Here is a 16,591-nt window from a genome sequence, read left to right as displayed (position 1 = left end):
AGGTCTTAAACACTTGTTTCAGTGGGTTTAAGCCCCCTAGAAGTGCCAAGTAGAAGGACCTCCCTGTAAATAGTGATCAAGGTCCTTCGCCTCCAAACAAATGATTTGGGTATCCATTACATATCTGTAGCTCAAGGACCATGCTTAAATATGGGCTCGGGTCTCTTTCTGTTTAACACCTTTGGAACCTAATCTTTTAAATGCCCTGTGTGATTCACCTCTCCTTGCAACAAGGGTTCAATCCCCACCCCTGAGATGGAGTGGCCTCCCACTGAGCTGGAGGTAGGGTGATCAGATATCTCGATTTTATACGGACAGTCCTGATTTTTGGGTCTTTTTCTTATATAGCCTCCTATTACCCCCCACCCTCTGTCCCGATTTTTCACATTTGCTGTTTGGTCACCCTAGCTGGAGGGGGAGGGACCACTCTCTGATCCCTAATGGGTGGAGCCAGGCTGGGCTCACCCCTCCTGCAAGAAGCTAAGGGGGTGGGGCAGGAAGTATAAAAGGCAGAGCCACTAATATAGCTCATCTTGAGACAGGGAAGGGAGTGGATGTTTCCAGAGCCTGCAGCTGCACTATGCTCTGCCTGAGGATGAGGCTAACCTAGGAGAAATGCTGGGATTGCTGCTTGCTGTGTACCTTGAGAAGATGGAGGATGACCCTGAGCTGCAGGTACCTTATGGTGGGAGAGTAGGAAGTAGCCCAGGGACAATGGAGTATAGTTTAGGTCTGTGGCTGCTGATCAGTGTGTTTTGATTGGCTCCCTGCTGACCCAGTCATGGAACACTGTCCAAGTTGGGGTCCTGGGCTAGGACCTGGTGGAGTAGGGTGGGCCTAGGTCCCCCTATGCCCTGCTGCTATTCCCCACCCTGGGGTGGCAGTTCTTAAGCTCAGAAGCCTGAGTTTGTCTGATGGAGTCAGGATGCTAAATACTAGACTACTTAAGGGCCTGGGCTCCTTGCAGGGGTGGCTCTAGACATTTTGCCACCCCAAGCATGGTGTCATGCCGTGGGGGGTGCTCTGCTGCTCCCTGTGGCTCCGGTGGCCCTCCTGCAGGTGTGCTGGTGGAGGCTCTGCTGGTCCAGTGGACCTTCTGCAGGCGTGCTGGTGGGACCAGAGGACTGTCTGCAGGTATGCTGCTGAAGGCACCCTGCCTGCTGCCCTCCTAGCGACCGGCAGAGCGCCCCCTGTGGTATGCTGCCCCTGGCTCCTTGAGACTGTTGGATTGCACTGTCCCACCTAAGGACCTGATCCCTAATTCCTGATAAGGGGTGGTGTCCCAGGGGTGTAGTGAGGTGGAGTCCCTTCCCACTGAGCTGGAAGGGGAGGGACACTGCCAACCCACAATCCCCCTAATCTAGCTTCTTGGTCTTAGGTCTCAGGTAACTGCTGGGTGAAATGACCCCTGGCTACTGAGGGAATGTAGGTCTCTCCTTTTTCCCCCACTCTTGGCCCTGGTCCTCTTTGTCACACCCCTTGTCTAATGACCACCTTTTAAGAAGGGTTTGGGTCACCTTTCCCATGCTTATTTCATCATGAGCCACTTTGATGTGCCAAGCAAAATGATTGCCCTGAAAACCCAGTTTAAGGTCTTAATGCTCTTAATCCCAAAATAGTGCAGCCTTTCTGCTGGCCAAGGAATGCATGGGTACAGGGGCACAACTATTCATGAATATATCTCTGAGACATGATTCAGCTATAATACTAGTTTATCAGTCAATGATTTTATTATCTATCTAGCCTGGGGACCATTTTGGGATGGACTAGTGTGGGGCCTGGATGGAGAAGGAAAAGTTGAAGGAGTCTGGTATGGGGTTGGGGTATGACAATGCTGTGGCTTCAGCCCTGTAGTTCACAATCACAAAGATGTAGCACTGCTTGACACACACATCCAGGAGACTCTGCATGGTACTTCAGATGCCCTAGGTATTAAAATCTGGAATGGATCACCGGAGCAGGAGGAGATATTGGTGGGGAGGTGGAGGTATGGTGATCTGAGGGTTCAACTCAGACCAGTAAGGGGTTGTGTAACCCTAGCCCTGCAACTCGGAGGGTGGGGGGGAGCCTTAAAAGCTATGCTTGCAACCTGGACACTAATGGCCAGCAAACAAGCATGCAGGTCACCAGAGGTGCTGACTTCTGCTGGTGCCGGTGGGTGCTCAATTCTACCCCTGCCCTGCCTCCACCCCTTCCCCAAAGTCCCTGGCCCTGCCTCTTCCCCTGAGCATGCTGTGTTCCCCTCTCTTCTTCCCTGCCCTCCAGAGCTTGTTGCCTCATGGCAAGCGCTGGGAGGAGAAGTGGGGATGTGCCTCACTCAGGGGTGAGGGGAGCTGGGGAGGGGAGTTTGGCTGCTCCCCCTAGCTTCCATGGCCAATTTATTACTTACACATGCGCGCACACACAAATTTCTTCTAAACCAGCTGCCAATGTGACAATCAGCCAAGGTTCCCAGAATTGTGAATTAGTATGTTACCACGCTCCCTCTCAGCAAGTGAGTTTTGCCACTGCTAAGCTGTGACAGCTCCCTTATGTACCTGTTTGTCCTTAGGAAACTCTTCAGGACTTTGCGAGTCCAAACCTTGCCTTGCCACTAACCAACAGAAACCCCTACTCCTTAGTTCCCCAGAAATTTATTTTATCTTTCCCTGCAGTGGCCTGCCTTCTCTTGGAACATGCACTGAAATTAAGCTTGCTGCTCCTTTAAAGAGATGGTAGCAATAGCTTATTAATTGTGGCTAACAGTAACTCTAAATGTAATCACAGCACTGCAGGGCCGCCCAGAGGGGGGGGGGCAAAGGGGGCAATTTGCCCCGGGCCCCGCAGGGGCCCCCAAGAGAACAGCGGAGGCTCCCACCTCCGCCCCTCTCCTGGAGCCTCAGCGCTTGATGTCTCCGCCGGGGCCCCTGAGCCCCGCCCTGCTCAGAGCCGCGTGGGGAGGGGGCGGGGCTGGGAGCTCCAGGCTGAGCTCAGCTCCCTCCGCTGGGCGTGGAGCTCCCAGCCCCGCCCCCTCACCACGCGGCTCTGAGCGGGATGGAGCTCAGGCCCCGTCGGCCACACGCTGCGGCTGTTCCGGCGAGGCGCTGAGACTCCGGGTGAGGAGGGAGCCGGGGGTAAGAGGCTGGGGCCGGGGCGGGGGGGAAGCGGGACCCGCCGCCGAAGCGCAGCCCGGTCTTCGGCGGCGGGGGGCCCTTCCGTTCCGGGACCCGCCGCCGAAGTGCCCCGAAGACCCGCGGTGGGGACCCCCCCCCGCCACACTTCGGCGGCGGGTCCCGCTTCGGCGGTAATTCGGAGGCGGGGGGCCCCCGCCGTGGGTCTTCGGGGCACTTCGGCGGCGGGTCCCGGAACGGAAGGGCCCCCCGCCGCCGAAGACCCCGGGCCCCCGGAATCCTCTGGGCGGCCCTGCCCCCGACTAGACCCCAATCCCCTCCCAGTGCTGGGGATAGAGCGCAGGCATCCTGGTTTACAGCTCCCTCGCATGAGCTGCGGTGCATTCTCCAGCTCTGGCCAGGTTTAAATCAAGATGCGATGTTTTCCTAAGAGATCTGCTCTGGTTCCAGCAGGGATTAATTCAGGGCCTGGGTCAGGCAGGGGGCCAGATGACATGATCCCAGGCTTTGAGATCTATGAGAACCTTGAGCTGTCAGCAGAGACCCAGGGCAGCTCATTGTAAGGGCTGACACCATAATCATCATCAGCTGTGGTTGCCTTGGTAGGAGGAGGAGCCAGGCTGATCTCCAGGTGGACAGGGAGTTTCAGCAGCTGCAGCTGATCAGTGGGTAAAGCAGGGCCCGGAAGTTTACTTAAGGGCCGGCTCTAGGCCGGGCTCCCTCTTATGGGGAGGGCTATGACAGAGAATCCCCTTCAGAAACTGCTCCAGCTTGCAGCTAGTTTGGGGTGTTCCAGACCCTCCGCTGGTGGGTGGGAACAGTCTTCTCATTTCCAGCCTCAGCTGATCCCTGGTGATTTTATCCCCCTTGGCTTTGGGGTCAGCATTGTCCTTTAGCTTCACTGGCTCTTCCCCTTCCCAGGTGTACCTACAGGGAGCAACCACATCCCTTCTTTTTAGGCCAAACAAGCCAAACTCTTCCAGTCTCCTCTGGGAAGAGTCATGGGCGGTTTCCCTGAGCATTGTAGTTGTCCTGCTCTGTCCCAAATAGGACCTAGGATTCCAGATTAAAATGTCTCAATAGCTCCTGGAAATACAAGGCCTGGTACATCAGCTGACCATGGCCTGACAATGCCAGCAGGAGGACTACCTTGTGGACTCTCAAGCCCCTAAAAGCAAGACTGGGAGGTGAGCGGAGACAGGGAGGGGGTGGGGGAGCCAGATGGGCTTTGCTTGTTTTATCCAAATATCTGTGACTCTTGTGTGTGTTGAGGGTAAAAGTTACTGTGGTTAAACTCCTCGTGCTTTGCCTGCTGTGTAGTTCTCAAAGGGTTAGATTATAAACCACAGTGCCCATGGGGCTCCCTGTATAAACAGCCCCCGCTCCCCACCCCAGATGTGGCTGCATCTCAGCACCAGGCAAGGGAGGTCCCTGTATAAACAGCCCCTGTGCCCCATCCCAGAGGTATGAGGATTCATACCCATTCCAGAATATGTGGCCATGAACTGTGGTTATGCTGGAAGGTGATAATGGCTCTTTGTCTGTAGATCAATCACAGACCTGAGTGTGTGAAGAGCTTTTCTTTCCAGCTAAGGGAAGGAGCAATTAAATGCCCCTTTGTGTAGAGATAGCTGTGAGCAATGGGGAGCCGCCACCCGAGACACCGGGGTGCATGGCACAGCCGATCAGAAGCTCGGGTGTCTCTGGGACCGGTTGTAGACGCAGAGGCTGAGGGACAGGCTGCATTCTGGGCAGAAAGTTGGCAGACAGTAAAGAAAGCCAGGCCCCTGGAAGGAAGCAGAGAAACAGCTCCTTTGGGCATGGGGCGGGCCGGAGAGGCAGGCTTGGGTTTCGGAGCAACGAAAGGGGCTGGGTGGTGTGATTCCCTCGAGGAACAGGACTCTGTGTGTTCACCGTGAGTAACTCGGATTATGCCAGATGGAAATAGTTCAGCACAGTCCCAAGTAACAGCAAACCACGGGGGGGCCAGAGGAGTTACCGTAATGTTGCTGATCGTGTGTACCTCATAATTCCCTTTCCGCTCCCTGGCGCTACCATAATGCTGCTGACAATGTGCGCTATAAAAAGGGGAAGCTGTTACTATAACGCCGCTGATAATGTGTACTTCATACTGGGGCACCTCCCAGGTGGTTTGATAATGTCGGGGCGTGCAAAAGGGGGGACATGCAGCGGCACTCCCCCTCCCCAATAATTGTCGGGGACACTGAACTCCTCCAGCCCTGAGGCTGCAGTGGTGGGGAGAGCGAGCTCCTGCTGGAGCCGGGGAGGGGGGCAAGAGATGCAGGGAAGAGCAAGCCCCTGCCAGAGCGGCAGAGCGGGGGGAAAGGAAGCACAGTGCCCCCCCCTCCAAGGGGTCATAGTTAAATTCTGCGCATGTCCCTGGATAATGTGCACTTTGTTCAGGGACGGGTGCCCCTCAGGCACTATAAAAATGGGGAGCCCATAGATGCTATTGTAGTGCTGCTGATAATGTGCACTTCCTAATGGCCCCCATCCCCAGGTGCTACTGTAATGTGCATGTCATAGGGTCTCCATCTTGGTTTGGGGCTTCTATGTGCTACCATAATACTGCTAATAATGTCCATGCCATAAGTGGGCCCTGATTTTGGTCAGTGCCACTGTAGCCCACACAACAACGATCCCAGGTGGCCCAGCTGCGCTGCCTCCTGGCTATCGCTGTCCTCATACCCTCCCACCCCCCACCACTTCAACTCTTTCTCATTGTTGCTCTCATATCAGTGCCCTATTGTGCCAGGGGAGTAGGAGACACATCACCAGAAGAGCACAGCCCACCTCGATGGTATTACTGCTGGAGTTACTAGAGGGGAAAAGGTTAAAGGGTGCAGTGAGGGGTTGCTCCCTCAGAAAGCCCAACAGCTGTTTGACTCTGGGCTGGATTCTGCTTCTGATTCCTGCTGTGTAACCCCACTGACTCCACTTCAGACCAGATATCCCCCTACCTTGTCTCTCCCCATTGGGTCATTCTGGTTTCACGGGTCTAATTGGCGCACCATCGACCACTGTATAGCCTGGTCTCTCCATGAGCCATTCAGGGACCAGGGTGCTTTGCTGAATTGTCACAAGAAGTTTGTAACCCTGTCAGTATTTCCAGACCTTTGGGGGTGTTTTTAGTTCACAGAAATAATTCTGCATGAAGAGAGATGCTGAGACCAAGGCATATCTCCTTCCCTTCAAAGCGGTATCAAATGCCAGAGGAGAGGGCGGCCCTTATTTAAGGGCAAGGGGGTGGGGAGGAGCAAAGACCGTGTTTACTTCAGCAGTGAATGTATCAACCATTTAAGGCCAATGTCCCAGGGTGGCCGGCTTCTTTAAGAGGTGCCAGGGGCTGGTCTATTCATGATGGGCTTTTTAAAGAAGGAACCCGCCTATAATTAACAGCCTATGCGGCTGGTGGGCAGTGTCGATAAATGATAGCGTCAATTGCTTGGATATGCTTTGGTTTGTTATGAAATATATAGGAGAGCTCAAATAACCAATATCAGTCAGGTTTATTGCGGAAAGTCAATAATGGCATAGTACAGGAAGAAAAGTTCAATAAGATACCGTAACAGAACGCACTCCGGTATTCACATCTGACACACTATTGTAAAAATCTTTGTGCAAAATATGCCTGCTTGAGGTACCAGGTGACAAGTAAAACTTGCCAGTCAATCATATCATAGTAAAATGTACATAGCGACATTATATGTAAAGTTCTGAACATAAGCTGAAATCAATACTGTGTGTTTACCGGAGATGTCGGGGGAGTGGGCAAACCTCTTTCTCAAGCACAAAAGACAAGTTGATACCCCAGGCAGGTGTCATCACCTATCAAGTGCAGGGCTGGATTAATGCAGGGGCTTTAGGGGCCACAGCCCAGGGCTTCAGGCTAAGGGGGGCCCCTGCAGGCCCGCCAGCCAGATGCAGCCCACTGCTTCTTTTCATCCGGCCTGCGGTAAGTCTCTGTGCTGCGGGCCGGACACCAGTCCCCGAGCCTCAGCGCCCCCATTCAGGCCTGGAGCTGCGAGCGCCGGCTCGCCAATGTGCCCTTGCGGCATCCAGGTAAGAGGCGTTCAGGGAATCCCTGTGCGCTGCCCCCAGTGCTGGATCCGCAGCTCCCATTGGCTGGGTACCTCAGGAGCTGCCCGAGGTAAGCGTCTCCCGGCTGGAGCCTGCACCCTGATCCCCTGCCCCAGCCCTGGGCCCACTCCCCCACTCCAAACCCTCAGGGGCCCCACAAAAATCTAATAGCCCTGGGCCCACAGGAGAGTTAATCCGGCCCTGATCAAGTGGTCATTCTTTGGCAAGGAAGCAGGGCAGAAACACACAGATCTGATCTTGGCAAATTTCCCCCACCAAACTCTGTGTCTCCTTGCTCTCAGCTGGAAAGAGCTTTTAACCAGGGGTCACGCCCAGGAACATGGTTTCCAAAGGGTGACTGAGCTATAAAAGAGGGGCAAAAACATCCCAAATTCTCTATTCTTGTCCATCTCTCTCTTTCACCTAAGCAGACAAAAGAAAACAGCCACTGGACCTCAGGAGCAGATCCTGCCCTGTAATTTGGTCAGCAACGCTACTGAAAATCTGCGGTAAGAATTTCACCTTGAACCAGGTCTAGTTTAAGTTGAGTACTAAGAAGTGTTTTTATGATTGTCTTGTAACCATTTCTGACTATAACTTGAACTTTTAAAAAAAATCTCTTTGTAGTTAAATAAACCCGTTTTGTTCTTTAATCACAATTCATCCAGCGTCGTGAATCGTGTGGGGAACTCCATTTAAGGTGGTGTAGCTCGATGCCCTCACAGAGGCAATGGATCAAATATATCTGGACAGCATGGAACAGACCTTTCTGCGGGGAAGACCAGGAGCACGTCGTGATCAATGCGCACCTAGCAATCGAGGCTGCTGGAAGCCAGAGCGTGGCCGGTGTTTTCTTTCTGACTTGCCGGATCATGGCTGTGGCGATACACGGACGTTCAGGGAGTGACCCGCAAGTCGTTTGGCAGTGAGCGGTCCTGCTTGGGAGCCACGGCAGCAAGGCATTGTGAGGCACCCCACGCTGCAGGGGAGGTTGTGTATTTCTAGGGTGATTGTACAAGTTATAAAGCTCTTCATGTCACTAAAATCCAGCTCATCAGTTGGTTACAATTCTTCCACTCATTACTCCTGGGGGAATTGGGCACCCCTGTGTGTGTGCAGAATTTATGTCCCTCGCAAATTTCTTTGCTTCCCCACAGAAAAATGACTTTTTGATGAGGAAGCTGCAAGAGCGATCGTGCAGCCTTCCCAGCAGTACGTTTTGGTGTCCAGGGCAGCCGGCAGAGAGGTAAATTGTTGTGGGCCAGGGGGCAGGACTGGGGAAGACCTGGCTAGTAGCTCCTACCATTTGCTGGGCTCAGCTGCTAGTCCCATCTTGGTTGGGGAGGATGGGCCTTTCTCTTCCCCTGCACAGCATCCCCGGTCATGTCAGACCCACCCCCAGCTTTCTCCCCCAGCTGTAGGAAGTGCCACATGCACATACCGCCACCCCCGCACTTCTGCACCCATCGCTCTTCAGCTGCAGGGGGAGAGATCGCTGTAGAGGGAGCTGCTGCCCCTGTGCCCAACCCCAGGCCCCCTAATACCCAGACCCTCCTGCCGAGCCTCACCCCGTGCACTCAGAACCCCCTGATGAGTCCCATGTACCCACTATCTGGACCCCTCCACTGATTTCTCCCCACACTCAGACCCCCCCTTCTGAGCTCTATCCCCCCACACCCAGACCCCCACTTTTGCTGAGCCCCAACCACATTCACCTGGACACACTGCCCCCCCAGTCTCCCATTACTGTTGCACCCAGAACCCTCCAACAAGCCCCTGTGCATCCAGGTGTCCCCCCGTCCCCACAGCTAGATCCCCCACTGAGCTGCCTGCACCCAGTTTGCCCCACCCAGAACCCTCTCAGCCCACACCTGGATCTCCCCCACACTAAGTCCCTCTAGACTTGGACCCTGCCTTGCTGAGCCTGCCCGCCCACAGCTGATGCACCTGGCAAGGAGGGGCAGGGCTTTGGGCCATTTCTGGGCCAGGCTCTGTCCTTGTACTGTGTCAGGGTTGGGTGCAGCCTCACCGCTGAGTCCTGGGGGGAGCCGCACAGTGATCTCCCACCTCTATGAGGCCAGTGGCCTGTGCTCCCCAATGCCATGCTGGAGCCTCTACATTTATTTGACAAATGAATTTTGCAGATTTTTAAAATATCGGGTACAGAATTTTTATTCTTTTGGTGCAGAAAGTTCTCAGGAGTAACTTGTTCTATACCTTTCATTCTCCTTGTTTTGGATACTAGCATTCCAGGTACTGACCCCGGAAGGTACCTTTGTAATTTGTACTGGGGCAAAATAGAAAGGTCACTTGTCAAAAATCCAAATACATATCTGCTTTTGTCACAGGCCGAGCGGTACTATCGCAACATGTGGATTACCTCCTTTGCGTTGCCTGGGCGTTCAGTTCGGCCTGCCTTCCGGTTATAATGCAGAGCAATCCCAGGGCTGCTGCAATCCACCTCCTGGGACCAGGAGGTTACTTGTTTTATGGGTTACTGAAGGACTCAGTGGCTGGTCACAAATCCCTGCGTTGACTGTCTGCCACCGGTCTGGTGTCTGTGACACAAGAAGATGTTAATGGCAATGGGGGCCAGAAACCTCCTGAGTTTGCGATGAACATTCTGGTTCTCCCAAAACATCTGAGGTGAGGTCTCACCTGAAGGCCGGGGAAACACTAGTCATTAATATTGTGGTCCAATGTTGTACGGATACTATGTAAGGAGGTGTGTGTGTATACTGGAAAATGTGTTTAAACTCTGTAAGGCATATGTGTCTGGATGTAAATATAGCATTGTAAAATAACAGAATGCATGCCTGAAGAGATGTGAACTCTACAGAAAAAGAGCAGGCAGGCGAAAACAGGCCCTGGGGGATTATCCTGCCTCGGAGTAAAGACAATGGAGGTCAGGGGTATATACAGAAGGCCCCCCTTCATCCTGCACCTAGCAAGCGAATGGATGGTGTGGGTTGCAGGCTGACTCGGTCGAAAACCCCGCAGCAGACTTTGGGTGAGAGAAACATCTTCAGCCAGGAGGTTAACCTGATCATTTGTGTCTAGAAAGCGTGCTGTGATTTTGGCTGTTTAGGTAATGACTTGTTTCCGATGGGCCTATTAAACTCTGTTCTTCGTTTATAATTTTATTCTCATTTTCTGTAATCTCAGCCCCTGTGGTTAAGCCAAGTGTTGGTCCTCAGTTGAATCTTACAAGCTTGTCGGCTCTTTGAGCTCAGAGGGGGTGAGTAGTCTCTTGGTCTATCCAAGGCCGTGATCAAGTGTCTTGATGTTTTTGGTCTTTTGGCCTCGAGATGAAAACCTTGTCTGTGTCTTTGGAACCTTGAGGCAAAAAATATTATCTAAGTTATATCTGTACTAGTTTATTTGGGGACATGTTCAGTGGCACAGGCAGAGCACCGGAGTGTGTGTACCTAGCTCTTCCTGGCTAGGGAGAGCAATTGGCGAGACTAAGAGCGGGGGTGATAATGAGGCGCCTCCTGCCCCAGGGGGAGGAATGTGAGGGTGCAGGTGCTGGTCCCTGAAGGAGCCCTGCTCTTGCTGTGTAATAAAACACCCTCCCACATGTCTAGTGTGCAACTGTATGTGGTGGTGTCACATCACGGTGCAGGGTGATGGCTGGGTTCTCCCTTCCAGGTGCTCTTTATACAAGGTCAGTGGTTGGGGGTACTAAAGGGGACAGAGGCGTGGTTATTGCTCGCCTAAGGCCTTGCCCCCATCGGCTGGTGGCTGCTTGGGGGGGGGGGGGCCGCAGGTGCTGTGTTTGGTCTGCGTCTGCGCAGCGCTTGGCTCCGTGACCGGGTTCCCAACCGGGGGGGGGCAGCACCACGAACACCTGGGCTGGGAACGCTGAGCGGCGCGTGCGCATTTGGGAACCGCGTCCCATTGGGCGCCTCCCCGGCCAATGGGGAGGCGCCGGCGAGGTACAAAGCCGGAAGCGGCTCCCGCGCGCGGGAGAGCGGCGGCTGCTCCAGCATCCAGAGCAAGGAAGGAGCCGGAGCGACGCGTGCCCCGCCGGGCCCCCGGGAGCTGCTCCCGGCCCGGCCGCGCTACGGGACCCGGCGTCTGATGAAGGGAAGGTAACCAGCTCCCCCCCCCCCCCCGTGCCCTGCCTGTAGCGCTCCCCCGGCTCCGCAGCATCATGCGGGGTGGGAGACACTAGAGCCGGGGCGGGGGGAAGCTTTCCAACCCCCCCCCCCCAAGGGACTGCTTTCATTCTGTGCAGTTCTTTTATATAGGCCAGGCCTAGCCTTCACCACCTCCCCAGGCCAGGAGAAACTAAACTATAATCAAAACTCCTTGATTTAAAAAAAAAACCTTCCCATAGTTGGGATCCTCCTGGCAGAGCTGCTAGGAAATGGAGGAGGAGGGGTAGATGTATTGGGACAGAGGCTAGAAGAGGATAACACCTCAAATTTGATTGATTGTCTTGTCCTCACTCCCCCAGGTTTCCAGGAAGCATCTGAGAATAGCTGGATCTACTCTGGCAGCAGAAGAATTAGCATTGACTTCTATGACTCTTCATCCTCTGTTTTGTCTGATCTAACATTGTTAGATGGCACAAGCTGAATACAGATTAAAACAAAACTTTTCTTTTTCTAGTAAACTCAAAATGTTAATGTTCAATAGCAATATCATTAGAGGGTCTTTCTCCACTTATCTGTTCATTCCTGCCATAAGCTCTTATCTTTATACATATCTATATCTCTAAGTCCATTTTACTGATTTAGTAGCAGCCTATTATATTCTTTAGTGATTTAATTATCCCCATTTTACAGATGAGAAATAAAGAGAGAGGAAAACAGCTCTTCTCACCAAAAGGATAGAAAAATGCTAACGTGCAGTTCTGATCCCATCCAGTAGAGGGCAGCAGTGCGTTACATAAGTAACATACAATGTCTGTTGATTTAGTTGGGGATTGGACTACAGGACCTGAGGTGTAACTTTGCCTTAATAAAAGGCATTTTATACCAGTTCAAGATATCCCTGATAGGCATTGGAAATTATTTATATTATGGTTAAATCCATTAGTAGATAACTACAGTGGATGTTGGGAAAGGAGTGTGATTGTCAGAGCAGGAGCCTGGGTGTGGGTATGGACATTGTCCAGTGATAGTGGGGCCAAGCCCCTCCTTGAACCACCTTGCTTATTCACCCCTCCCCTACAATCTAAAATGGGGGGGGAGGGGTCACAGTGAAGGCCCTGAGGCTACCCCCTGCTGTTTGCCTTTGCATGAAACCACAGGAGACAGGCAGCTTGAGAGTTTGGACAAAGATTTTCTTTGCCCTCCACTGGACTCTCCCCAATTTGTCCACATCCCTTCCATAGTGTGGGGACCAAAACTGGATGCAATTTTCTGCAGAACTGCACTAATGCTTCAAAGGAGAGAGAGAAACTTTCCTAGGGCACCCAGCCCATATGCCAAAGAGGACGCATGCAGGTGATAGCCCAGGGCCTTGAAGCAGGAGATTGGACTACAGGCCTGTAGAGGTGCAGACTCTTCCAGCCTCCATATCCCTCCCAGACCCAGTGCCTCAGGCTACTCATCACTGGCAAGGTTGGGTTTGGACCTGCTGCCCCTGCAACCCCTAGTACCCTTCTGTCTCTAGCTCCCTGCAGCCAAACCCTTTTCCCCCTCTACAGGCAGAGAGGGACTGTGGCTCCCAGCCTCTTTATACAGGCCAGCTGTGGCCTGATTGGGGCGTGGCCCAGCTGCAGCCACTTCCCAGTTTAGCAGCCCCCAGCCAGAAACAAACTAGCCCCTTAACTGTACATGCTATTATTAGTCACAGCATTATCAATCCCCTCTTCATTCCACCACTGAGCATGACTCAATGAATTTCTGTGGTAGGAATCTGCTGGACTTAGCTCTATTAAAACAAAATAAACACTCCCCCAATATTGCCTGAATACCACTGACAATTCTTCTCAACTGAGCATTTGCTCTGTATCTCCCAAGACTCCTGCAAAGACCTTCATGAAGGTCAGCCACAGCCAGCAAATACTTTTGGATGAATTTTGCTCTACATATTCCCCCCCCATAAACGAATTACTTTGTTCATCATCATCTCTGGAAAGAAACAGCAGGATTCCTGGCTTGCAGCTAAGAGAATTACTGCAGTAACAGAGTTAATAGATGCAGGGCCCTGGTGTAAGTAAATCATTAACCTGATGTTATCAGAATGTAGCAAGAAAATATATCAGTTAGACTCTGGGAGAGAGGAAGCTCAATTCAACCTCAGCACCCTGGCCCACTGTACCCAGCCCGGATGCTTCAGAGGAAGGAGACAAAAAACAACCAACTAGAATACATTTTGGGGGGGTGGGGGTGGAGAACATGTCACCCAGCAGGCGGCCGCCTGAAAGTGAAGCATGAGCTTTAAGACATAAACTGGAAGCGAACCCTAGGGCTCCCAAGCCCAGCCCCCCATCATCAGAAGCAGGCAGCCCTGCCATACAGTCACATTCAGTTTCCAGCTTGCTCTCTAACTAATTAAGTTGTTTGCCCCTACAACTCCTAGAGACTTTCCCAGAACCTCCCTGCGCTGACAGTTAGAAACCTTTCCTCTCCAGCCCAGCCTGAATTTGCAAAGGAAGTTTCCTCTAACTGGGGCTTGTTCAGATCCTTTGTCTATACTTGTAAACCCATTTTCACATAGCTGGGTCATGGGGTGAGCACCACAGCCAGCTTATACTCACATCCACACGCAAGGGATAAAACCAGGGCCCCGACCCAAGAGTCCATGGCCACGTTAATTTCATCCAGAGAAGGAAGCACTGTCTAATGGTTAAAACAGGGCATCAGAGGAGTCTAGAGGCCAGGGTTCTATTCTGGTTCTTCTACTGACTTTGGTCCAGATCCTCAAAGGTACTAGTTGCTTCTCTCCCTTTGAGGATCTGGGCCTTAACCCCTCCATGCCTCAAAAACAGTGACTTAACCGTACCCCATACATGAGAATTAATGAACAGTTTGCAAAGAGCTTTGCTGAGGAAATTGTTAGCGTACAGCCAAGATAAGGCTTTTCAACCCCAATGAAAATTTCTGCCAATTTTGTAACATCGGTGTGAGCCACCTGTGCCTGGAACCTTTGGGTTCCTGAATCAGTAAGAGGTGCCTTCTCTCACTGAAAACTGGCTTGAAGTCACAAGTAAGAAGAACACAACATGATAGGTGAATTCAGGGCCCCTGCAGGTATACCAGGGAGCTGGGTGTGGTGTATTTGCATAAGCAAGTGCACGGTTTGGGGTCCTGAACTGTGTCAAAGTCCAGCTTGCTGGCACAGTGGTGCGATTAGTCAGACACTCTAGGGATCAGAGTACATGTAATATTAGCATCGATTTCCAGGGTAATGAAACCCACCCACAGAAATTCAGTCAAGGTTACAGAAGGCCCCTCAGCCCCATGAACTGGAATGCTTATTTTGACCAGGTCAATGGGTGTGCCAAGCACGTCCCTGTGCCCAAAGCAATGCTGGGCAAGATGGGTCAGGTGGTGAGATACCACAGAGATGATCAGGGACTAGGGTGATGGGTGACCTTATGAGAACCTACATACAAGGAGCCTGGTGTGTCTAAACACGCAATATGGAACTCCTCAGACTTTCTAGGAGTTGAGTGACAGGGCTGGTGTATCATGAATGGCAGCATGTGGGGTTCAGTTTCAGAGCACCCGCATAAGTCATGCTTTCATATGCCGGTCTTTCCCAGCAGGGGGCACTACACAGAAAGTTATCCTAGCAAAATATACAAGCTGCTGAATTTCAGCCTGGATTAAGAAAAATGGCTCAGCTCAGTCTGTCATCAGTTCTGCTGCTTTCATCCCTCTTGGGAAAAGAGTGACCAGATAGCAAGTGTGAAAAATCAGGACACTTCTTTTTTGGGGGTAGGCGGGTGTATAGTTGTGTATATAAGACAAAGCCCCATATATTATCAGGACGTCTGGTCACTCTACTTGGGAAAGCCTCATCACAGGGCTTTATTTCCTTTTGGGTTTTACCTTTTGTAGGGAGCGGGAGGGGGCGGTTTCTTGTTCCAGCTTTACCAGGAGCTGGGTGAGTTGTATTTGCAACTTGTGCCAGGTTTGGCAATCTTGGGGAACAAGGGGTTGCTTGGCCCTGCAGCTGAGTTTTCAGCAGCCCACCTCCCTCCCCCAGGCCCTGGGGAGAGATCAGTAGTTTGAAACAATGAACAATATGAAGATCTAGGCATGGCCCCAAACTAAAACTGCAGATCCAAAGAACCTTGAGCCCTCAAGACTTTCTGTAGCTTGACTCTTGTTCTGGTCGCAGGATGCAGACGTTGATCGAGCCTGGCTTTGAGTTTTGGGGTGCGTTTGATATGTGAGTGACACGGCAAGATCTGCATAAAAAGAATCCAAAGGGAAAAGCTGTCAACCAGCCCCACCAATTGAAACAGCTGAGCTCAATGCAGCTCTTGACAAAGACCATTTGCCAAGCTGGACACATGGGAACAGTATCTAGCACAATGGGACCATGAAGAACCACTTAATTCTTTACACTTGCGGACGATTCAGGGCAGGATGTATCTTCTTGTGACTGATCCTGCCCTGAGTTATGGTCATGCCTACAGTTACTCTTGCAGGCAGGGCCGGCTCCAGGCACCAGCGCAGGAAGCAGGTGCTTGGGGCGGCCAATGGAAAGGGGCAGCATGTCTGGGTCTTCGAATTGCCACTGAAGAATGAAGCGGCACAGTAGAGCAGCCGCTGAAGTGCCGCTGATTGCGGCTTTTTTTTTTTTTTTTTCCTCTTTGCTGCTTGGGGCGGCAAAAAAGCTGGAGCCGGCCCTGCTTGCAGGGAATTCCCATAATGCAGGAACTGCCAGACAGACTGGATCAGGTCCATCTATTCCTGTACCCTGGCCAGCACCAGACGCTTCGGGGGAAGATGCAAGAAATTACTCAGCCTTCCTAGGGGAGCCATGATCCCAAGACACGCAGAGCACCTGAAACTCCCATTTACAGAGGGGTCCCCGTTTTTTTCTGCCTCATTTCAGCTCCTTTCTACTGACAGCTCTCTGCCAAAGGGCAGGCTGCCATGTGGTTGAGCTGGAATCCTCTGCCTTAACCTGCAGCTAAGCCCTTCATTCCTCTGGCAGCTTTGTAGGCAGCCGAGACTAGAGCGGGTAAACACCGTGGCAGAGCAAAACATATGCAAGGAAGATGATAGCTCAGCTGGAAAGCATCTTCAAGCAGGCGGGGACATGCCACTCCTCTCTGCAGTGCCTCTCCCACTTGGCTCAGATGGCGTGTACCTTTCTGCTCTCTTCTGCACCCACCCTAGCAACGGCCCTTCAGTGAAAGGACTTGTATGAGCTTTTTCTCCGACCAGCCCTTCTGAATCACAACT

The 16,591-nt window shown here is 52.3% G+C and overlaps 2 long non-coding RNA genes across 2 annotated transcripts in view; one reads left to right on the top strand and one right to left on the bottom strand.

Moving 5' to 3' along the window:
* Positions 1-13: 13 nt before the first annotated feature.
* Positions 14-9,691, top strand: LOC123363769. The gene is made up of 3 exons (XR_006576890.1): positions 14-675; positions 7,880-8,457; positions 9,560-9,691. It is a non-coding gene; the product is annotated as an uncharacterized LOC123363769 (long non-coding RNA).
* A 622-nt stretch (positions 9,692-10,313) lies between these two features.
* The window catches only part of LOC123363767, a 45,673-nt gene continuing 39,395 nt past the window's right edge, over positions 10,314-16,591 (bottom strand). The window contains exon 4 of the long non-coding RNA XR_006576888.1: positions 10,314-10,547. This is a non-coding gene — a long non-coding RNA (uncharacterized LOC123363767). The remainder of the gene's footprint in view (positions 10,548-16,591) is intronic.

This window comes from Mauremys mutica, chromosome 2, assembly GCF_020497125.1.
Source record: "Mauremys mutica isolate MM-2020 ecotype Southern chromosome 2, ASM2049712v1, whole genome shotgun sequence".
Taxonomy (NCBI): Eukaryota; Metazoa; Chordata; order Testudines; family Geoemydidae; genus Mauremys; species Mauremys mutica.
The sequence above is the reverse complement of the archived record's forward strand: the minus strand, read 5'-3'. Positions and strand labels throughout refer to the sequence as shown.